This window comes from Caretta caretta, chromosome 2 (genome assembly GCF_965140235.1).
Source record: "Caretta caretta isolate rCarCar2 chromosome 2, rCarCar1.hap1, whole genome shotgun sequence".
Lineage (NCBI taxonomy): Eukaryota > Metazoa > Chordata > Testudines > Cheloniidae > Caretta > Caretta caretta.
In genome coordinates this window covers 105207994-105232149 of record NC_134207.1, presented here as the reverse complement: position 1 = coordinate 105232149, position 24156 = coordinate 105207994, and the positions used below count along the sequence as shown (strand labels likewise).

At 45.5% G+C, this 24156-nt stretch overlaps 1 protein-coding gene across 3 annotated transcripts in view; it reads right to left on the bottom strand.

Annotated features, from left to right (window-relative positions):
* KCNG2 (potassium voltage-gated channel modifier subfamily G member 2) overlaps positions 1–24156 on the bottom strand; it is an 82701-nt gene that overhangs the window by 38348 nt on the left and 20197 nt on the right. Inside the window, exon 2 of one of the 3 annotated variants that reach the window (XM_075125342.1) lies at positions 5648–5716. The exons of 1 other annotated variant lie outside the window; for it this stretch is intronic. The gene's annotated coding sequence lies outside the window, so the exon portion shown is untranslated. The remainder of the gene's footprint in view (positions 1–5647; positions 5717–24156) is intronic. One more of the 3 variants, XM_075125343.1, reaches the window with a different exon arrangement.

Below are 24156 nucleotides of genomic sequence, written 5' to 3'. Positions count from 1 at the left end.
AAGCAATCTGTGCCTCATTTTCCCATCTATACAATTACTGAAGTATGATTATTATTAAAATGGAGATAATACTACTTCATTTCTCCCACATTTGGCTTGTCTTTTCTGTTCAGATTGTCAGCTCTTTGGAGCCCTTATTATGTGTTTGTACAGTGCCTAGCACAATGGGGCCCTGACCTCACAAGTTATCGGAAGTGAACTGATCAATATTAAAATGTTTTGATTGCTCTTACAAACATCCTAGATCAAAATCCAGGCTACCTGTTATAATCTTGACTAGACACAATCTATAAAAGAGGATGAGATACACATGTATTTATCAACTTTACATCTACAATATTTTCTAGGGGAAAAGCTCATGAAACCTCAAGCAGAGTGAAAAGATTGTAACTAACAATAAATGACACAGTACACAAGGCAAAGGGAAAGTACATTAGAATTACTGAAACTGGTCTCTGTAGAATTCCAAAAATGTAATTTTCTTTGTCCACAGAAGATGAAACTTGTCTCTCTCTCAGTTTATGACATGAATATCAAGAGGAAACCATGGCATGCATGAACTATTCAGCAACAGTCTTAGCTATCTGCAAAAAAGAAAGGACTATTCAATGTTCTATTATTTTTCTTTTATTAGATGCTTTGTGTCCTAAATGTAAAGTTTCTTTTTCAATCTCAGGAATGAGGCTTCCCCCTCCATTCAGGTGGAAAACAGTCAGTTTATATTTAAAAAATAAACTTGTTTTCAAATTCTGAAAAGACTGTTTTTTAACAACAGGATTTCAGGTCAGAAATCCGGCACTGAATTTTTGCCATGCTATAGGATGATCTGAAACAATTCAATTTGTTAAATGAGCTAACTAAGTTAACCTGACTCCAATGCTGTAATTATTTCCACTTGTGCCTACAGCTGTTTGTATCTATTAGAGATATTGAATCATCTGCTACTATTGCTGTCATAAATATAAAGGGAAGGGTAAACACCTTTAAAATCCCTCCTGGCCAGAGGAAAAACCCTTTCACCTGTAAAGGGCTAAGCAGCTAGGATAACCTTGCTGGCATCTGACCAAAATGACCAATGAGGAGACAAGATACTTTCAAAGCGGGGGGACAAAGGTTCTCTCTGTCTGTGTGTTGTTTTTGCCAGGAACAGAAAAGGAATGGAGTCTTAGAACTTAGTAAGTAATCTAGCTAGATATGTGTTAGATTCTGTTTTGTTTAAATGGCTGATAAAATAGGCTGTGCTGAATGGAATGTATATTCCTGTTGCTGTGTCTTTTTGTAACTTAAGGTTTTTCCTAGAGGGATTCTCTGTTTTGAATCTGATTACCCTGTAAGGTATTTACCATCCTGATTTTACAGAGGTGATTCTTTTTACTTTTTCTTCAATTAAAATTCTTCTTTTAAGAACCTGATTGCTTTTTCATTGTTCTTAAGATCCAAGGGTTTGGGACTGTGTTCACCTATGCAAATTGGTGAGGATTTTTATCAAGCCTTCGCCAGGAAAGGGGTGTAAGGTTTGGGGAGGATTTTGGGGGGGAAAGACATTACCAAGCAGGCTCTTTCCCTGTTATATATTTGTTAGACACTTGGTGGTGGCAGCAATAAAGTCCAAGGGAAAATAAAATAGTTTGTACCTTGGGGAAGTTTTAACCTAAGCTGGTAAAAATAAGCTTAGGGGGTTTTCATGCAGGTCCCCACATCTGTACCCTAGAGTTCAGAGTGGGGAAGGAACCTTGACAGCATCAAACAGGAACTCTGTGGAAGAGGCAGGGATAAAATCCAGTTCTCCAGACCAGCAGTCAACTTTTCAGGGTCACGTCCCACCCTTTACCCTTGTCTGCCCCACCCCCCAGGAGCCGGGGTTGGGAGTGGAGCTGCAGCTTCCTGGTGGAAGGGGGGTGGGGGGAAGACATGGCATGGGGTAGGGGGGCCAAGGCTGGAGTCGCAGCTAAGAGCAGATCTGGGGCTGGGAACAGAGTCACAGCCAGGGGCCGAGGCTGCGGGTAGGACTGCCAACTTTCTAATCACACAAAATTGAACACGCTTGCCCTGCCCCTTCTCAGAAACCCCGCACCCCACTCACTCCATCGCTCACTCTCTCTCCCCCACCCTTACTCACTTTCACCGGGCTGGGGCAGAGGGTTGGGGTGTGGAAGGGGGTGGGGGCTCTGGGGTGGGGCCAGGGATGAGGGGTTTGGAGTGCACAAGGGGGCTCTGGGCTGGGGCAGGGGTTGGGGTGTGGGAGAGGGTTTGAGGTATGCGCTTACCTCAGGTGACTCCTGGAAGCAGCCGGCATGTCTGGCTCCTATGCGGAGGGGCCAGGGAGCTCTGTGTGCTGCCGTTGCCCACAGGCACCGCCCCCACAGCTCCCAGTGGCCAGGGTTCCCCGTCAAAGGGAGCTGTGGAGCCAATGCTCCTGTTGGGGGCAGCACACAGAGCCCTTGTGGCCACTCCTGCAACTAGGAGCCGGACACACTGGCTGCTTCTGGGAGCTGCGTAGAGCCAGGACAGGCAGGGAGCTTGCCTTAGCTCCGCTGCACTGCCGACCGAACTTCTAGCAGCCTGGTCAGCATTGCGGAGTCCCTTTTCAACTGGGTATTCCAGTCAAAAAACAGCCACCTGGAAACCGTATCTGGGGGTGGGGCTGGGGCCGAGCTGGAGCCGTGGCCAGGCAGTGATAGGGGCTGGCAGTCAGGGCCACAGCCAGGTGCAGAGCTGTGGCCAGGCCACGGTTGGGGCCAGGCACAGGGTCAGAGCAGAGCTGGGGGTGGAGTGGGGCTGGGTGGTGCTTCCTTCCCTCCCCCTGTGGAGGTTGGCCTGGGTCCTGCAACACCCCCCAAATGTTCCTCTGCACCCCCCTTAAGATGTCATGCCCCACAGTTTGGGGACCACTGGCATAGGAAGTGGTTTGGATTTTTGTTATGCAGAAGGTAGCAGATGATTTTGGCTCTTGTGAGGAATGGATACATCTCCTTCCTCTCTCCCCCCTATTGTGGACAGGGATGGAAGTGACTTGACACTCTTTGAGGAGGCTTCTTTAGTTCCTCACACCAGTAATAGCTGCTCCACTTCCCCCAGCCCAATACCCACTACTGCTCCACACACTGATTAAGTACTTTCACTAAATGTGTCTGCTAACATGACGAGTAGGTAATGTTGATATTTAAGTTGACATAATTAAGCTTCAGTGTTAACAACAAATTGAGATGATGGGTGAGCATTACCGAAGGCCTGGATTCTTCACCTCTCAATGTCATTATTTCAGGCTGTTTGCAAAGCCAGAAAGACAATACTTCATTCACTACGTTGAGCAGGCTAATCTTTAAGACAATCAGTACCATAAACTTGTATTTTTAAATGAACATATCTGTAAAATTCTGTAGAGAAGAGTGGGTTCTGCAGAAAATTCAGTGTCTTTAGAGCCAGAACATGGCTTCCTGATTATTTGTAGTGTTTTCTATGATCTCCTGAATCCTTTTCAAATTGCTCCAACTTCAACAGCATTGGAACAGCTCTAGGAGCTAGAATCAGAAGAACTAATAATTTTGTGTAATAAGTGAGAAAAGTTCACTGACATCTTGCTGGAGAATGTCAGTAGGCCAGAGGGTAAGAGAACACACTCCAGGGTGGCATTTTGGGACAAGCACCTCATCATTAGAAATCAGAGATGCTGGATTCTAAAAACCACACACCCTGCCTGCCTGGTGTGGTTGCTGACTTGGTTCTGTGGGGACACTTGTATAAGGAGGGTTATTGGGACAGTTAAGAAACAAATTTCAAAGTTCAAGGAAGAATCCAGGCCTTTGGTAATGCTCAGACTTGTTATTTATTTCCTGAATGTTTTTACACATAATTTAGTGTCAGGCCCTCTCTGTGGCAAGCATTCTCCTTTTCAGAGCTACCTCAGCTTCTCACACATTGCCTGCCACCTCCCTCCTTGAAATGCCAGCACATACACAGAAATGTTAGGATAAAAGACAGTTACAGAGTTCACTTTATAACATCTCTACTACTGACAGGTTTTTGTTGCTGAGCAGTTGCCTCCATGCTGCCTAGTGACACGCTGGTTATAAAGCACATTGTTTTGCAAGTGCTATCAACAGTAAATCACTGTCATATACAGCGGTGTTGTAACCTTGTTAGTCCCAATCATCGTGTCAGTTCCCAATATCTCAGTCACACTCCGAACTTGTGAGGTTCCCTCCCCCATGTTGTCATTTCTTAAATCTTATTTTAATCAGGGAAATGATCCATCTTTCAAGCTGCTTAATTTAATAGTCAACAGAACGCTTCCTTCTGATGAGAAGGTGCCAAGAGTTACACTGTATGAGGCAAAATGTATGGCTTTTTTCCATCCCTCCATAACAAGTATCTCAGAGGGGTAGTGTATATGTGTATAACAGCTCTCCGATACTAGTACTGAGCGCTACAAACAAGGGAACAGCAAGTTTTAGTTACCCTTTGTAATGGTCCTCATTAGCAGTTTGGTTGGGAAGCATAGCCTACTGGTCAAGGCTTCAACCCATGACCGGCAGGGGGATGGGCGGGTTGTTGGTAGGGGAGCCTGGGCTCTCCCGCTCCACTGGACTCCAACCCAGGGCCCTATGGGCTACCAGTGGTCTGGCAACCGAGGCTGCTGTCCCTGGGCCGCTTCCTATTTTCCCTACCCTGAGTCAGCTTAGTCCAAGGCTTTCCCCTGCTGGGGGAGTCCAAACAAAGAAAATAAGGGGGGATTACCAATGTCCAGGGTCCACATAGAAGGGAGAGAGAGGTACTTCCCGCTCCGATTGTTTCTGGGGTGGGTCCTCCCTTCCTTCAGGGAGGGCCCTTTTGGGGCAATTGTATCAGAGACTTCAGCCTTTCCTCTTCTCTGCACTGCAGGCCTGCTCTCTTCCAAGTCTACCCCCAAATGAGCTAATTCCCTGTTTTTTAATTCCTCCATCAGATGGAGCATTTGGGCTGTCTGGGCCCAAAATAATCCCTCAACCCCTTTTTGCCCACTGTGGGGTTTGTTCACCCCATCACACCCGTTTTATTTATCTTAGGGGTTTTACTTCCCAAACAAAACCTCATTATTTTATTCTGTTTTCTTACTAACAAGCAATTCCTATTGTTAACTTGAATAAACAGCGGAAGAAATGTGTGTGTTACAATACCCCCCCCAAAAATTTAACAAATATAATATTTCATAAAATATGAATTTAAAATCCATTTGCTTTCCCATACAAAAGAGTAAACAGACATTAGTGTCTAAAAATCCAAGTAAGGAACTGTGAATAAGTAGACAATATCTACTTCATGAGTGCACTTGAGAGGAAAGCATGTAATTTGATTTGTACTGCATAATTTCTTTTGTATTATTTTATTTTATACTTTAAATGACCTCATTTTGCTTGATGTGTTTTGCAGTCTCAGTGTCTTACTCTTCTGTAGGACCATCTAGCTTAGGTTTTTCTTGAGCAGTCATTGCCATCATATCTAAGTAATTCCTGCAAGGTGCTGAGCGCCCTCGCCTTCCACTGAATCAGGCCATATATGGCTAGTACCTTAGACCTTGTGATGTTGGGAACACCTGGTGCAAGTGAAAATGTTCATCTAACAGACTAGTTTAGCAAGAGAACATGCTGGTGTTTTACAATTCATCTACCTCATACTGTACACTTCTGCATCTGCGGAGTGCTTACATTTTTCTAGCTGGAAATGATAGCTGCATGATCTGCAAAGGAAACAAAGTGTGAAATAAAGATGAGTGCTGAGTAAATGCAGATGTTTTACAGTTACACAGAAAGCGTGGGAGAGAAAGAACACTTAGCTAAACCTCTAGTGGTCAGCTAAGGAATGTAAATTGCAATATTTCAGATAAAATAGGATAATGAGCTCAGATCACCTGTTGGTTTTATGCTTACACGGACTATCAGTATTACAAATAGACTAATAAATAAGGAAGAAATACATAACTTCTGAAACACTGGGAGGATCCGCTGTAATTGACTGAATATCAGCAAACATGGAAAAGACCCAGATACTGTCCAGAGCAGCTACATCCTTATCCTTAAAGCCCAATCCAGCTGAGTACTGAACACCCTCAACTCTCACAAAAGTCAGTGAGTATCGTGCATGTTCAGCATCTTGCAGAAGGTGCTCTGTATCTCACAGAATCAGCCCCCTAATGTGCAATACCACCAGAGGGAACCACTGCAACGATCTATATAAATGGTACTTACACCTGCCCTGGCTAGAAAAAGAGACACTCTCTCACTCGGGGTCAGATAGTTGCTGGAGAGGCTGTGGTTTGAGGCTCCTTCAAACAGGTAGTATAGGTTGGGGGATAATGTACATGAGGTAACAAGAGTTCTGAGCCAAGATTAGTCACTCTCTAAGTACAGACATTAGTAGGTTAGGGCAAAGGGAGGACAAGGGTTACTGCTGGGATTCTTAATGGAGCCAAAGGGAGTCAGGCCCCCAACTCGCAATGGTTTTCAATGGAAATTAGGTCCCAGATTTTCAAAGGTATGTAAGTGCCTATGTCCTATTGAATCCATGGGAGTTAGGTGCCTAAATATCTTTGAGGACCTGGGCCTATGTGCAAATCTTCGCCGGTAAAGTCTGCAGATGATACTAGGATTGGTGGGATAGTAAAATAATGAGGAGGACAGGATATTGTTTTGGAGTAATCTGACTTGCCTCGTTAAATGGTTACAATCCAACAAAATGCACTTTACTACAGCAAGTGCAATGTAATACATATGAGAACGAAGACAGCAGGTTACCTACAGGTTGGGAGGTGACTCAGAAAAGGATCTTAGGGGATCATCATAGATAATCGTCTCAACACGAGCTCTCAAAGCAGTGCTGTGGCAAAAAGAGCTCCTTGGACATATGAAAAGGAGAATATCAAGTAGAAAAGCAGGGAAGTGATCTTGTATCTCTAAACAGCATGGTAAGGCCTCTGCTAGAATACTGTGTCCAGTTCTGGTGCCCGCACTTCAAAAGGATGTGGAAATATTGGACAGAGTTCAAAGGAGGGCCAAAGGAATGATCCAGGGACCAGAAAACAAGCCTTCTGATGTGAGGCTGAAGGAGCTCAACTTATTCAGTTTATCGAATAGCACAGGGGTGGCCAACCTGAGCCTGAGAAGGAGCCAGAATTTACCAATGTGCATTGCCAAAGAGCCACAGTAACACATCAGCAGCCCCCCACTCAGCTCCCTCCTGCCCAATGTCTCCCACCCACCAGCAGCACCGCCAATCAATACCTAGCCCTCCATCCCTGTGCCTCCCGCTTGCCGCGATCAGCTGATTTGTGGTGTGCAGGGAGGAGGAGGAGCAAGGGCACGGGGGACTCAGGGGAAGGGGCGGGGGCCTTGGGGGAAGGAGTGGGGCGGGGCTGGGGCCTGGGGCCGAGCCATGGGTTGAGCAGTGAACACCCTGTCGCACATTGGAAAGTTGGCGCCTGTAGCTCCAGCCTATGCAAGGAGCCACCATATTAACCTCTGAAGAGCTGCATGTGGCTCTGGAGCCACAGGTTGTCCACCCCTGGAACAGCAGGTTGAGAGGTGACTTGATCACTATGCCTAGGTACTTACACATGGAAAAGCTATCTGACGGGGGGTGGAGGGGAGAGCTCTTCAATCTTGCTGACAAAAGCAAAACAAGAGTCAATGGCTGGAAGTTAAAATTGGACAAATTCAACCTTGAAATCAGATGAAATTTCCTAGCAGCGAGGGTAATCAACTACTCGAGTAGTTTACTGGGGGAGGTGGTGAACTAACTATCACTAGTAGCCTTTTTTGAAAGATATGCTTTAATCCAGCTTCTGAGAGAAGTTCTGTGGCCCGTGTGTGTAAGGGTTGGACTAGATGGCCATGGTGATCCCTTTGGACCTTGAAATCTGTAAATCTGTTACTCCCCTGTTCACCCCCTTCCTTTGTGGGCCTCGGGGAGAACACTGCCCTCAGCTTGCTCATAATACTTGTAGCACTGAACGACTGTAATCTAAACTCATGCTTCAGGGCTTCAGCAAGTCACCTGCAGGGGTCAAGAAGAATTTTTTCCCTCCCACCAATGCACAATTATAATTTGGGACTGAGGGTTTGGTTTTGTTCCTCTGAAGCACTGGAGATCTGCCACACTGCTAGAGACAGGCTACCTGATGAGGTAGACCGGTGTTCTGACGTGGTACAGAGAATCCCCTTGTTTTAGATAGCTGGTCGGTGTGTCATGCTCACATGTTCAGCATCCAACTGATTTGGGGCTAGGAAAGAATTTTCCCCCAGGTCAGATTGGCAGGGATCTTGAGGGTTTCTCACCTTCCTTTGCAGCATGGGGTGCAGATCGCCTGGTGGGATCATCTGGCTATATCTCACCTAATCAATTCCCTGCCATTGCAGGGGCCTTCAGCACTGGTGTCACATAAGTCCCTCCTGTTCTCTGTGGCACACAGCAATTTAGCTTCCTGAGGACTGAAATGTTTTCGTTTATCTGAAGTCACTGGGGGTATTTGGGTGAAAATTGATGGCCTGTGATATGCAGGAGGTCAGACTAGATGATCTAATGGTCCTGTCTGGCCTTACATTAGTGGTGGGCAACCTGCAGCCCATCAGGGCAATCCGCTGGCGGGCCGTGAGACAATGTAAACATTGACTGTCCGCAGGCACGGCTGCCCACAGCTCCCAGTGGCCATGGTTCGCTGTTCCCGGCCATTGGGAGCTGCAGGAAGCAACAGCCAGCATGCCCCTGCGGCCTGCGCCACTTCCTACAGCTCCCATTGGCCAGGAACAGTGAACCGCGGCCACTGGGAGCTGTGGGCGGCCATGCCTCTGGACTGTCAATGTAAACACCACTGTCCACCACTGCCTTACACTCTATGAAACTCCCTTAGGTCCCCTTGAAAGTCCCAACCCACAGCAAAAAGATATCTTTGGTAGTTCTATTTATTTTATTTACTATGAGGTTACAAAAGTTCCCCCATCTTTTGTCTGGACTTTCTGTCAATGATAATTGGTGGCTATTTTATATTAGCCATGTACCCTATTGTTGGTCACTCTTTGTTAGGCAATATTATAAATATGCAGCTCATACTAAAAACCACTGTACATGCCGAAACTGCAGCCACATTCTTACAATGTGGACTGCCTGATAACAATGGAATCGGGGAAACGCATTTCAGTTACGCGTACAGTGTAGTGTTGAATGCCCGCACTCTGTTTGCATGTAAATCTTGGAGGATTTTCAGATAAACAGTATTCTGCACACGTAGGGCCAGTTGCTCCCTCCACCTCACTGGGTGCTATGGACTCTGTGTAGTTGTGCTGTACAAGGTGAAAAGCAGTTCTTGAGGTGGCTAGATAGACGTCTCCCTGAACTCTGTCACACTTGGACAATTTGAGGCAGGCCAAGGGTGAGGCGGGAAAAGGAACTAACTGGCTTTCATGCCACTCCATGGCCTAGTGGTGTTAGGAGTGGAAATTCACCTGCACCCAGCCAAGCTATTCTGGCTAGACACTGGGGAGAAGATTTTATAGATGCTACCAGAATTTCCTGTGCTATCCTAGGGGATCAAAGAAAATAATGAAAACACAATAAAGGTCAGTCCAACCTAGAGGTCGAACACTGACTAGATGGCAGGACATTGTTCACAGGGACATGATCAGGCGGGGCTTAATGAAGGAACAAGCCATGGACAGGAATGAATGGCAACGATATACCACTCCCTGTGTATACAAAGTTTTTCTGGGATGAAAGACCAGAATTTACTGATGAATGTTCCTCTGAATTCTCCTACACAATGGTCATGCAACTAGTAACACCCAATATTTCAATTTTGGCCACTTACTGCAACTGGCCTTTTCTCTGTTGGGTTCTATTGTATCCTGTAACCTCACTGCCCAAATATTGCTCTTACCCTTTCATGCTCTGCATAGCACCAGGTCACTCTTTTTATTATCTCAGGGTTTACTGCTGCCTACTCACAGCTGAATCTGTCTCTTCCTTTGCCAGAGCATAAAGAAAGCACCTTCTCCCTCTGTGCCATCCTCCTACCTGCCACTATCCGCATATATATTTAAGCAACCAAATCAGAGGAACCTCCTGAGATGTCTATTCCACATACGATGATCTGACACAATCTGGCCTATATCTGAGTAGCTGCCATACTCTAGTATTCATAGTCAAGTCATTTTCCATTACAGCAATATATTTCCTTTTCACACAACTGTTCCCTCCAAACACAACTTGCCACAGGTACCAGTCCCACCTCCTCACTATCAATGGCCATTTTCTGACATTCTACATTTTTTCCATTTTTCTCCCTTCTGTTCAAGGCCTTAACTTTGGTCCCTTGAAAGATGAGGAGATCAGACAGTAATACAGCTACTGCAGCTTTTTCCTAAGGACACTTCTTCTCTCCTGGATTCTGTAAATCCTTCTGCTTTTCATCCTCACTTTAGTTTCCTTGTACTCCTCTGACCTGCTGTAACTTGCAGCTTTTTTTCAAGGTTTCCACTTTCCTGCCTTCACTTTCTGCTTCCAGTCGCACCCTTGAAATGGGCAGCAATTACTAAAGGAATCCACATTTATCTCTGAACTCCTCCCCATCACCACTTTTCATAAGGGAAAAGAATGTATTTATCTCTGAACTCCCCCCCGCCCCCCCCCACACACACTTTGATTTCCTGCAGCCAGATTCTATAACTGGCTGCAGGAAATTCATCCCTTCCCCATTCCCCTGCTATTCCCAGGTGGGAAATGTGGTTGTGGGGGTGGAAGGTGAGGCATCACCTCTCAGGAGCAAGAGTTCCAGAGAGGTACTACAGTGGTCAGTAGTTGTGGGGGTGAGAGCACAGCTGGATGGGAAAACCAGGATGTTTCTGAAAGTACTTGGGTAATCTGTGATTATTAGAAAACCAAATCAAAGTGAGCAATTTACAGGCTGAGTTTGAAAAGAGCAAGACTGGCAACATGGAGGAGAGTGTAATCAGAGTCCCTACTCCACTGCTACACACCTGGAGGATCTTGCCTGAGCAGTGCTAATCTTCCCTAGGCTAGTTACATCAGCTTTAAGGACCAATTTACATTGGTGCTGTGGCATCAGAGAATCTGGCCCATTCCATTTACCTGGAGTGCCACACTGAGGGTGGCTAATAACCTCATTTTTGAGGTTAACTCCGTACACAGGAACACATTTATTCAAGCAACCCAGTATTATTTCCTTTTTACAGCCCTTTTTTTAAAGTTGCATTCCTAGTTTTTTTTTTGGTCCCCAGCACTTTCTGTACCTTACATTTCTATGCACTAAATTGCTTAAACCACAATGCTGCTCACCAGTCTCCTCCTCCTTTATATTGTCTGCCCCACTTTCACATCTCCAGTTTTATATTATAATGAAAAATTCATCATCTTGCTGCATGTTCCATCTAATGAAATGAGCAGAACTGGTTCTCATGTGCATCCTTTAGGCATTTCATTAGTCTTCTATATCACTCCCTAACTACTAGCACTGACAAGTACCCTCTGTCTTTGAGATCTAAGTGATTCTTTACCCTCTCAAGTGCTTCATACTTATACCTAAGGCTACGACTTAGGTCACGGTATTTTTAGTAAAAGTCACGGACAGGTCACCGGCAAAGTCACAGGATGGTGACCTGTCCATGACTTTTACTAAAAATGGCCCTAACTAAATCTTAGGTGCTGGAAGGGTGGTGGGGGGAGCCGCTTCCAGGGATGCTGCTGATCCTGGGTGGGGCACTCTGGGCCCCGCCACTGCTGGCATGGGGTAGGGGCAGCCTGGGGCCCCCTGCCACTGCTGCTGAGGAGGGGGCGGCGGCGGCCCAGGGTCCCCCTGTTATGGGTCGGATCACAGAAACCCCCTTTGGGACTGCCATCTGATGTACCGAGACGAACTCTGAGCCCGTTTTCCCTGGCAGCTTGGGACTTCAGTGCCCTGCCTGGTTTGAGCCAGACATGCTAGCCTGCTACAAACACAGACCCAGGTCTGAACAACGTCCCCCAAAAGCTGCAGGCTTAACTGAAAACAGACTAGCCTCCTTCTAGTCTAGGCCCAATCCTTTCCCCGGTACAGTCTGTGCTCTAGCTCAGGCGGTAGCTAGGGGACTTCTCATGACTGCAGCCCCCTTTGTTCTGTTCCACCCCTTATAGATCTTTCGCACAAGGCGGGAATCCTTTGTCCCTCTCTAGGTTCCCACCCCTCCTTCTAAATGGAAAAGCACCAGGTTAAAAATGGATTCCAGTTCAGGTGATATGATCACATGGCACTGTAAGACTTCATTACCCACTTGCCAGCACACAGGTATACCGAAAGACTTACAAGTAAACAGAGCCATCCACAGTCAATTGTTCTGGTTAATGGCAGGCATCAAAATTCCAAGCCACTATTAATGGCCCACACTTTGCATAATTACAATAGGACCTCAGAGTTATATTTCATATTTCTAGTTGCAGATACAAGAATGATACATACATACAAATAGGATGACCACACTCAGTAGATTATAAGCTTTGTAATGATACCTTATAAGAGACCTTTTGAAGGAAGCGTATTCCAGTTACATTATATTCACACTCATAAGCATATTTTCATAAAATCATATAAAGTGCAACGTCACACTCCCCCCTACCCCCCTTAGGCCACTGGGGAGGGGTGGTGGCCTGGGGTCCCCCCGCTGCCGCTGCTCCGGGGGCAGCCCTGGGTGCCGCTGCTGCTCCTCGACTGCTGCTCTGGGGCAGTGCCCTGGATCAGATGCCTGGGGCCGCCCGAGCAGCGGCTGATGTGGCTGGCCCTGGGGTTGCCCCAGCTGGTCGGGCGGCCCTGGGGTCGTCCCAGCTGGTCGCTGGTCGGGCGGCCCTGGGGTTGCCCCAGCTGGTTGGGCGGCCCTCGGGGCAGCCACAGCAGAAGTCATGGAGGTCCCAGAAAGTCACAGAATCCGTGACTACTGTGAAAGACTAGCAGTCTTAGTTATACCATACATGATAGCTTTGCAGAGAAGCAAAGTTTCCTGAAGCAAAATTACAAAAAACTGAAGTCAAAGTAAATCAAGCCCATACGCACTTCTTTAAAAATCCTATCAGATTTGTTAGGCATGATCTTCCTTGGATGAATCCATTCTCAAATAAGCATACAGATTTTGACATAGAACTCCTTGTTTTTAGAAGAACCTCATCTCCGCTTCTGATTTTCCACCTGGAAATAGTTACCGGTGCAATGCTTCATACAGTTATCATTATAGCTACATTTTATAGCATGTAGAAATCGGGTAGCGACTGCGTCCTATAAATTGTGGGTGCACTTTATTTGCAACCACAGTATTGTACCCACAATTATTTTCAGGCATTATCAAGGTGCAAAATCAAGGCTGCTTTTCACAATCAGGACTTGATTATCCATATTCTGATTGACCAACTGGGCATTTTTGGAAATGTCACAGCAATGACCTTATCACTGTTGAGATATGTAAATGAACTGAAAATTGCTAGTAGTAGGCCTTACTTGCAAACCTCCACCTCTGCCCCTTTCACAAATACTAAAGACATTTTGATCTGGTCATCAAAAGCCTTTCAATTTAGTTTAGAAAGCTTTTCAGTCAGCAAACTCTTTCCCTCCATACTTATTATGGAAGATGAAATTAACTTGTTCTCTCTGCTCACTGCTTTATTCATGAGTGTCACCTTCTTACCATCTGTACTTACTTTTTTATGAACTAGTGCAAATAGGATGTGACTTTACTACTACCACACAGGGTGTGTGTGAGCAGAAAATAATGTTTGTCTATGTCCTTAATAAATAATGAGCGATGCTTTCTTTACTTCAGAGCAGTGGATTGAAAAGAAGAGATGTTTGGAGTCAAATTTCCACAGTCTTATGATTTGTTTGTACAAATAGTGTGCACACATACTCATTTGGACATAGACTGGGTAACTGGACAACTGTCTGCTCAAATACTGCTGTATGTGATCAATATCGGTTTTGCATGTTTAAGTGGATGTAGGCACACACACTGGAGGTCTTTTGAAATCTAGCCTTTGGAGTCCAGAGGACACTGTAAGATACTGTTTGATGGTGCCTGATTAATCATATCACTTGATTCATTTAAAACTAAACTAGACAAAGAATTATATTGTCCCAGTGCTGCATGGCAAGGAGATGGACAAGATGGCCCAATAGGTATTTTCAGATTAATTTCCACAATTCTAAGTCAGCCTGTTTTACTGATGTTTGTTCCTTGTTTTATTGTAACTTTTTCCAAATAATTTCTTACTCTCTAGTGACACGCTCCTTTAATTTCAGCCCATTTTCTTTTTGCTTACATTTGCCACACCTCATTGCTTAATTCTTCCAGTCCAGCGTCTGCAACAGGTGCTTTAAACCTTGCCCACCTCTATCCACCTCAGTAACTAACTTCCAAATCTGTTTTGCTATTGCTAGTTTCCTTTTTGCTAGATGGCAGATAATGTACTGTAAGTCTAAGGGTTATAAATTCTCGCTCAGCACTTTTCATCTCCCTTGTGTGTCCTAACCTTCCACTGATTTACCTCATTTGGTTTCACTTGGCTCTTCCCAAATTCTTTTGAAATTTGCTATGCTGAAATTCAACATCCTTATTTGGTCTCACAGTGGTAGTAATTGTAACTCTAATTAGACTATGATAAATATAGACATCTCTACTTAGTCTTGACTAATCTGATCCTGTCACTCAACACCTAGAAGTATATTTTGAGCATAGTGTAAAGCTACGACTCTGTCACAGAGGTCACAGATTCTGTGATTTTAACATGTCTGCAAGTTCTTTGGCTTCAACTTCAGCCCTGGGCAGTGGGGCGTGGATTTGGGCTTCTGCCCCAGGCAGCGGGGCTCAGGATTCGGCTTCAGCGTGATTTATTGCCCATGTCCTGTCCGTGGCTTTTAATAAAAATATACATGCCAAAATCGTTGCCTTATGTACAAACCACACAACCTTAGTTGGAAATTGTTTCTTTCCTTCATACTTTGTGGAAGGAAGCACTTGTCCTATTCAAAGAATACAGACATTTCTTAGTTTATTCCTCTGACTTCAGATTTCTTACTACATGTCAGGTACTTTGTTTGAAATCACCCCTTACTACTGGTTTGCTGCTTTCCACAAACTACTTTGATCTCTGTTATCTTCTTCTCTATATGTTGCTCCTTCTTGTCAGTCTATAGCAGATTCCTTTGATAAACCTATTCTTCTATTATAATCACCTTTAGTTATAGCCATAAGAATCCAACCTTCAGTGGAGATCTGTACAGATTTGTACTAGATGCACAAAAAACTCAGGGAGGTTGTAGATTCTGGTCATTGGATGCTTGTATGAACAGGTTAGACAAACATCTGTCAGGGGTGGTTTTACGTGTATTGAATCCTGCCACAGCACAGGGGGTGGGGGTGGGGGCTAGACGACCTCTCAAGGTCCCCTTCCAGCCCAACAGTTTTACGAATCTACAAAAATCTTGTGTGATTGCTAGCACTTGTACTCGCCTTTGTTTAAGGACTTTTTAATGGGTATTTTGCTACAATACTTGCACTGAAAATTAATAGGCATCTCCCAATTTCCCACAAACTGTTAAACATAAAACCAACCATGCGGCCACAGATCTGTGGGATAACAAACGCCCCAGAGTTGGCAGATCTCAGCCAACTAGACTGAACTACTTTCCCTTCACACTGTGATCTGTCTCCTCTGGAGCCAAATCAGCATACTTGTGGAGCATGGGGCTCCCTTCAAGATGGTTCACAGAGAATAAAGTGACTTAGTAATAGCTTCAAGAAGCATCAAAGTCTGCAACTTTAACTGTATGAGGTAAACAAAACATGACAATGTATTTTCTCCCTGTTTCCTACTGAGACTTAATCCCCTACTATGGCCTCGCTTCTCAGTGTGATCTATCAGCTGTGCAGATCTTTTAGAGAGGGGAATCAAGCAGGTATGCCAAAGAAAGACCATCCCATGCAGCTGCCTTTCCCCTCTGTACTGCCCATCATGGCTTTTCCCATGATTTTGCCTCACTCATTAACGCACAACTGAGAGAGGGGAAAGCACATGGGCTTTTGTCATGTCTCCTGCCTCTGTTTACAGATACCTTAGAAACATAAATCCTTTCTCAAGATTTGGCCCAAAGTCTTAGTAGTTCAGTTCTTAATGTTTCCTCTTTATTCCTCTCTAAACCTTATGTATGTTATTTGCTTCAGAGCTTACAGTGCCCTTGTACTTGGAGAAGTGACTATACAAATGACATCATGGGGCTCCATGTTTAGGATGTCTCAATGATTTCCAGATCACTCATTCACTCAGTTTACAAGGACAGATTTTTTTTTCTAACTTCAAGCTCAGCAAACTCAGCCTGGGATCCGAAGGTCAAACTGGAACTGTCCTGGCTCATGAATCATCAATAAAATTCAGCAAGCCAAATGCTGCCCCCATTGCCCTCCAAATATGTTTTCAGTTACACCTGTGTGATTCTTCTGCCTTCAGTGGGAGTGTAATTTGAAGGCAAATGGGAATGCACAGATGGCCCTGAAATAAAGTACAAGGCAGAACAGAACCCAGCACACTCTCCCAACTCAGCTGTGTTGTGTCTCCAGGGAAGACCATGGTAAAAATTTACCTTTGTCACTAAAATAAGCATATATGGCTCTGCATGCACACAGGAAGCAGACTTGTAAAGCCAGACAGTGCCATTTTTTATATAGTCACTTTTTAGAGTAAAACTACCACATGTTATTTCCCACTTATTCACTCACATGCTCTCTGTAGGCATTTTGGTTACCCAATCTCTTTTCCTCTTTCCATTACCTTACTTTTCCCGCAACAATCACCTGCACTTTGCAGCCAACATTTAGCTGCAGTCTAATCTGCCTGTATCACTCCACAGAGTGCAAAAAAAGATTTCCAGTTGTCTATACACCTAACACATACATCAATTTTTCAGCCAGGCATTTCAGTTTTTAATCTTCACTTACCTCTCTTTGCCATGAATGCTTGTGGTAACACTAAGAAAAATACTCCAGGGGCCTGTTTTTTTTCTTTATATGTTTGAAGGTTAACCTTTACCTTTCTTATTCTAAATTCGGTTCCAACCAAGAGCATGGCTAGTGACTTTCTGGAAGCTTGTCCATCTGTAATACTGATTGTCATATTGCACTATTTTCAAACTTAAGCCCCAATCCTGCTGTTCCTCTGAATCCTGCAAGGATTTATGTACTTCAATAGTCCCATCACAGCTATAATTTAGGCCTGCATCCTTTAACAACTTGTGTAAGATCAAGCACATGTAAAAATCTTTAGCGGATCTACGCCTAATCCCATCCATTATAGAACCTCAATCAAAAATTAAAGAAAAGGAAAGAGAAAGAAACAGCACACATTCCCCCAGTGTGAAAATAGCCAGCCAGTTGAAAGTGACCTGCAGACAGAAAACCGTGGGTTTCGTGCCCTCGTTGCTTCTTTGTAACGTTTAAAGATTGAGGTGGGTTTTATGTTTTTTTCTTGGATTTTGCCTTGAAAATAACAGGAATGCCAAGTTTAATCTTTCCCTGTTTTTGCTGGAGTGGGAACTTTTGCTGCCTTTAAGGGGCAGGATATTGAACCTTTCACAAAACACTTTTCTCCTATATCTTTGGCAAAGGTTTGAGTTAAATGCACGTTTTAACCAACCTGAATAAAAATCCCTTCTGATATCCATTGCTCAGTCTTCATCTCCTTGATACTTATGCATAGACAATCCCGGAAGTTGCATAGACAATCCAGGAAGTTTTTGGAAAGCGTAGGGGACAATTTCCTGGCGCAAGTGCTAGAGGAGCCAACTAGGGGGGGCGCTTTTCTTGACCTGCTGCTCACAAACCGGGTAGAATTAGTGGGGGAAGCAAAAGTGGATGGGAATCTGGGAGGCAGTGACCATGAGTTGGTTGAGTTCAGGATCCTGACGCAGGGAAGAAAGGTAAGCAGCAGGATACGGACCCTGGACTTCAGGAAAGCAGACTTCGACTCCCTCAGGGAACGGATGGCCAGGATCCCCTGGGGGACTAACATGAAGGGGAAAGGAGTCCAGAAGAGCTGGCTGTATTTCAAGGAATCCCTGTTGAGGTTACAGGGACAAACCATCCCAATGAGTCGAAATAATAGTAAATATGGCAGGCGACCAGCTTGGCTTAATGGTGAAATCCTAGCGGATCTTAAACATAAAAAAGAAGCTTACAAGAAGTGGAAGGTTGGACATATGACCAGGGAAGAGTATAAAAATATTGCTCGGGCATGTAGGAATGATATCAGGAGGGCCAAATCGCACCTGGAGCTGCAGCTAGCCAGAGATGTCAAGAGTAAGAAGAAGGGTTTCTTCAGGTATGTTGGCAACAAGAAGAAAGCCAAGGAATGTGTGGGCCCCTTACTGAATGAGGGAGGCAACCTAGTGACAGAGGATGTGGAAAAAGCTAATGTACTCAATGCTTTTTTTGCCTCTGTCTTCACTATCAAAGTCAGCTCCCAGACTGCTGCCCTGGGCATGACAAAATGGGGAAGAGATGGCCAGCCCTCTGTGGAGATAGAGGAGGTTAGGGACTATTTAGAAAAGCTGGACATGCACAAGTCCATGGGGCCGGACGAGTTGCATCCGAGAGTGCTGAAGGAATTGGCGGCTGTGATTGCAGAGCCATTGGCCATTATCTTTGAAAACTCGTGGAGAACGGGGGAAGTCCCGGATGACTGGAAAAAGGCTAATGTAGTGCCAATCTTTAAAAAAGGGAAGAAGGAGGATCCTGGGAATTACAGGCCAGTCAGCCTCACCTCAGTCCCTGGAAAAATCATGGAGCAGGTCCTCAAAGAATCAATCCTGAAGCACTTGCATGAGAGGAAAGTGATCAGGAACGGTCAGCATGGATTCACCAAGGGAAGGTCATGCCTGACTAATCTAATCGCCTTTTATGATGAGATTACTGGTTCTGTGGATGAACGGAAAGCAGTGGATGTATTGTTTCTTGACTTTAGCAAAGCTTTTGACACGGTCTCCCACAGTATTCTTGTCAGCAAGTTAAGGAAGTATGGGCTGGATGAATGCACTATAAGGTGGGTAGAAAGCTGGCTAGATTGTCGGACTCAATGGGTAGTGATCAATGGCTCCATGTCTAGTTGGCAGCCGGTGTCAAGTGGAGTGCCCCAGGGGTTGGTCCTGGGGCCGGTTTTGTTCAATATCTTCATAAATGATCTGGAGGATGGTGTAGATTGCACTCTCAGCAAATTTGCGGATGATACTAAACTGGGAGGAGTGGTAGATACGCTGGAGGGGAGGGATACAGAAGGACCTAGACAAATTGGAGGATTGGGCCAAAAGAAATCTGATGAGGTTCAATAAGGATAAGTGCAGGGTCCTGCACTTAGGACGGAAGAATCCAATGCACCGCTACAGACTAGGGGCCGAATGGCTAGGCAGCAGTTCTGCGGAAAAGGACCTAGGGGTGACAGTGGATGAGAAGCTGGATATGAGTCAGCAGTGTGCCCTTGTTGCCAAGAAGGCCAATGGCATTTTGGGATGTATAAGTAGGGGCATAGCGAGCAGATCGAGGGACGTGATCGTTCCCCTCTATTCGACATTGGTGAGGCCTCATCTGGAGTACTGTGTCCAGTTTTGGGCCCCACACTACAAGAAGGATGTGGATAAATTGGAGAGAGTCCAGCGAAGGGCAACAAAAATGATTAGGGGTCTAGAACACATGACTTATGAGGAGAGGCTGAGGGAGCTGGGATTGTTTAGTCTGCAGAAGAGAAGAATGAGGGGGGATTTGATAGCTGCTTTCAACTACCTGAAAGGGGGTTCCAAAGAGGATGGCTCTAAACTGTTCTCAATGGTAGCAGATGACAGAACGAGGAGTAATGGTCTCAAGTTGCAGTGGGGGAGGTTTAGATTGGATATTAGGAAAAACTTTTTCACTAAGAGGGTGGTGAAACACTGGAATGCGTTACCTAGGGAGGTGGTAGAATCTCCTTCCTTAGAGGTTTTTAAGGTCAGGCTTGACAAAGCCCTGGCTGGGATGATTTAACTGGGAATTGGTCCTGCTTCGAGCAGGGGGTTGGACTAGATGACCTTCTGGGGTCCCTTCCAACCCTGATATTCTATGATTCTATGATTAGGGCTCCATGTCGGTCATGGAGGTCTTGGAAGTCATGGATTCCATGACCTTACACGACCTCTGTGACTCCTGCAGCGGCCAGTGTGGCTGACCCCAGGGCCACCTAAAGAGCTGTCTCCCAGGCCAGCTGCTCAAGTGGCCCCAGGGACAGCCACACTGGCTGCTGCTGGAGTGGCCCTGGGGCCAGCTGGACCAGCCACTGCTCGGGCAGCCCTGTTCAGCTGGCCCAAGGGACTGCCCAAGCAGCAGCCGGTCTAGCTGGCCTGGGGACCACCTGAGCAGTGTCTGGCCCTGGGGACTGCCTGAGCAGCGGTCCCTGGGGCAGTCGGAGCAGCCACTGCTCGGCGGCACCCGGCAGCTGGTGCCACTGGCCCTGGCCCTGTCCCCTCCCAGCAGTGGCCTCCCCAGGTGTCCCCCCCACCACCAAGATTTAGTCAGGAGTATTTATAGTATAAGTCATGGATAGGATTGACCATGACCGGTCCATGACTTTTACTAAAAATACCCATGACTAAATCATAGCCTTACTTATGATGTCATAATCCTACTAGTTCTCCAATTGTCCACAGAGTCTTCCAGGAAAAGACAAGTGAATCAGATCTGAATTTCTAATGTGAAAAAACCCAGACAACAAAAATTCAGGTTTCAGGCTTTGATTGTACATCATAAAGAACTATAATTAAAAGAGGGCATAACCTAATTTTTCCCCTTTGCACAGCCCTTTAAACCTCTGCTGTCGTCATAGGATCAACACCAGCTGTAGCCAGTTAAACTAAACATTTTCAGGTTTTTAGATGCTGCTGAGAGACAAAAAGTACCCTGAAGTACTCAAACAAACACATTTCCTTACAAAGGAAAGTCTGAGCACTTTAATAGACAAAAAGCACAGTTTTTTTTAGGGTTATGGATTTAGCAATCTCGACTGCTACCAGATTGTTTACTTGGAAGAAGCACTCATGCCGCTCATGACACATGTAACCAAAAGTACAGATGGGAAAGAAATATAATCGGCAAAGCAGATATTATTTGTACAATTACAAAAGCCAATCCATACAACTGTACTAACAACAACATACACGCTTTAATCTGGTAGACAGCATGCTGCTGGAGCAGAAATGTAATAGAGGTTGGTAAACAGCAGAACACACTTTTCAGTCATATTCATTACGCATAACTGCACAAAACCCACTTGTTGCTGGCATGTACTCTACCCCTCATCAGTTAATCGGTTCCAGATTCATAAAATGAAATGGATATTATTACACTGCCATTTCCATATGCATTCGTTATTTTTTCTCTCTCACTAGATCAGTTGAGACACAGACACAGGACGACGTCCGGCCACTACTTCCAATACTTTTTTGAGGGACATTTATTGAAAAAATGTTGGTGGTGCACCTCCAGTCACAATCCCCTGGGTGTCCTCAACCCTTACCAGTCCCAGGCACCTATGTCTGCTATCCTTCATCTAAGGATTTCTTGAGGTTTGTTAGCAACAAGAAGAAAGTCAAGGAAAGTGTGGTCCCCTTACTGAATGAGGGAGGCAACCTATTAACAGAGGATATGGAAAAAGCTAATGTACTCAATGCTTTTTTTGCCTCTGTCTTCATGAACAAGGTCAGCTCCCAGACTGCTGCACTGGGCAGCACAGCATGGGGAGGAGGTGACCAGCCCTCTGTGAAGAAAGAAGTGGTTCGGGACTATTTAGAAAAGCTGGACGTGCACAAGTCCATGGGGCCGGGTGCGTTGCATCCAAGAGTGCTAAAGGAGTTGGCGGATGTGATTGCAGAGCCATTGGCCATTATCTTTGAAAACTCATGGCGACCTGGGGAAGTCCTGGATGACTGGAAAAAGGCTAATGTAGTGCCCATCTTTAAAAAAGGGAAGGAGGATGATCCTGGGAACTAGAGGCCAGTCAGCCTCACCTCAGTCCCTGGAAAAATCATGGAGCAGGTCCTCAAGGAATCAATTCTGAAGCACTTAGATGAGAGAAAAGTGATCAGGAACAGTCAGCATGGATTCACCAAGGGCAAGTCATGCCTGACTAATCTAATTGCCTTCTATGATGAGATAACTGGCTCTGTGGATGAAGGGAAAGCGGTGGATGTGTTGTTCCTTGACTTTAGCAAAGCTTTTGACACGGTCTCCCACAGTATTCTTGCCAGCAAGTTAAAGAAGTATGGGCTGGATGAATGGACCATAAGGTGGATAGAAAGCTGGCTAGATTGTCGGGCTCAATGGGTAGTGATCAATGGCTCCATGTCTAGTTGGCAGCCGATATCAAGTGGAGTGCCCCAAGGGTCGGTCCTGGGGCCGGTTTTGTTCAATATCTTCATAAATTATCTGGAGGATGGTGTGGATTGCACCCTCAGCAAGTTTGCAGATGACACTAAACTGGGAGGAGAGATAGATATGCTGGAGGGTAGGGATAGGATACAGAGAGACCTAGACAAAATAGAGGATTGGGCCAAAAGAAATCTCATGAGGTTCAACAAGGAGAAGTGCAGAGTCCTGCACTTAGGACGGAAGAATCCAATGCACCGCTACAGACTAGGGACCGAATGGCTAGGCAGCAGTTCTGCAGAAAAGGACCTAGGGTTACAGTGGATGAGAACCTGGATATGAGTCAACAGTGTGCCCCTGTTGCCAAGAAGGCCAGTGCCATTTTGGGATGTATAAATAGGGGCATTGCCAGCAGATCGAGGGACGTGATCGTTCCCCTCTATTCGACACTGGTGAGGCCTCATCTGGAGTACTGTGTCCAGTTTTGGGCCCCACACTACAAGAAAGATGTGGAAAAATTGGAGAGAGTCCAGCGGAGGGCAACAAAAATGATTAGGGGACTAGAGCACATGACTTATGAGGAGAGGCTGAGGGAACTGGGATTATGTAGTCTTCAGAAGAGAAGAATGAGGGGGGATTTGACAGCTGCTTTCAACCACCTGAAAGGGGGTTCCAAAGAGGATGGAGCTAGACTGTTCTCAGTGGTACCAGATGACAGAACAAGGAGTAATGGTCTCAAGTTGCAGTGGGGGAGGTTTAGGTTGGATATTAGGAAAAACTTCTTCACTAGGAGGGTGGTGAAGCACTGGAATGGGTTACCTAGAGAGGTGGTGGAATCTCCTTCCTTAGAGGTTTTTAAGGTCAGGCTTGACAAAGCCCTGGCTGGGATGATTTAGTTGGGGACTGGTCCTGCTTTGAGCAGGGGGTTAGACTAGATGACCACCTGAGGTCCCTTCCAACCCTGAGATTCTATGGTTCAATGATTCTATGATTCTAATGGTGGTAAAGTGTCTTTGGGATCTTGTAATATTTATCAGATACCCCAATCACAAGGGCTTGTCGAATCACCTGCTGTGGGAGTGAATTGGGACAGGAGAGTCTTTTTGATTGGGTTTGTTTCACACTTATTTTGCACAGATGTAGATGCTGCCCAATATGAAAGGCAATAGAAAATCAGGTCCTACACCGGCAAAGACTGGATATACACTTTCAATGAAGGGTGCACTCGCTACCCGTTAGCACTCATCTGCACTGAGTTAGAGCTGGTTCGCTCCCATCTGCACCTCTGGAACATGCTCCTTTCAGCATCTCAGGACATCCTGCATTTAGGAAGCTTGGTCAAGAAGCATTTAAAAGCTTTTTGAGTTAGTTTCATGGGCTGGGCACTTTGCCCTGGTCTACACTAGGAGTTGAGGTCAAATTTAGTAGCGTTAAATCGATTTAACCCTGCACCCATCCACATGACGAAGCCCTTTTTTTCGACTTAAAGGGCTCTTAAAATCGATTTCCTTACTCCTCCCCCAACAAGGGGATTAGTGCTGAAATCGGCCTTGCTGAGTCAAATTTGGGGTACTGTGGACACAATTAGACGGTATTGGCCTCCGGGAGCTATTCCAGAGTGCTCCATTGTGACCCCTCTGGACAGCATTCTCAACTCAGATGCACTGGCCAGGTAGACACGAAAAGACCTGCGAACTTTTGAATTTCAATTTCCTGTTTG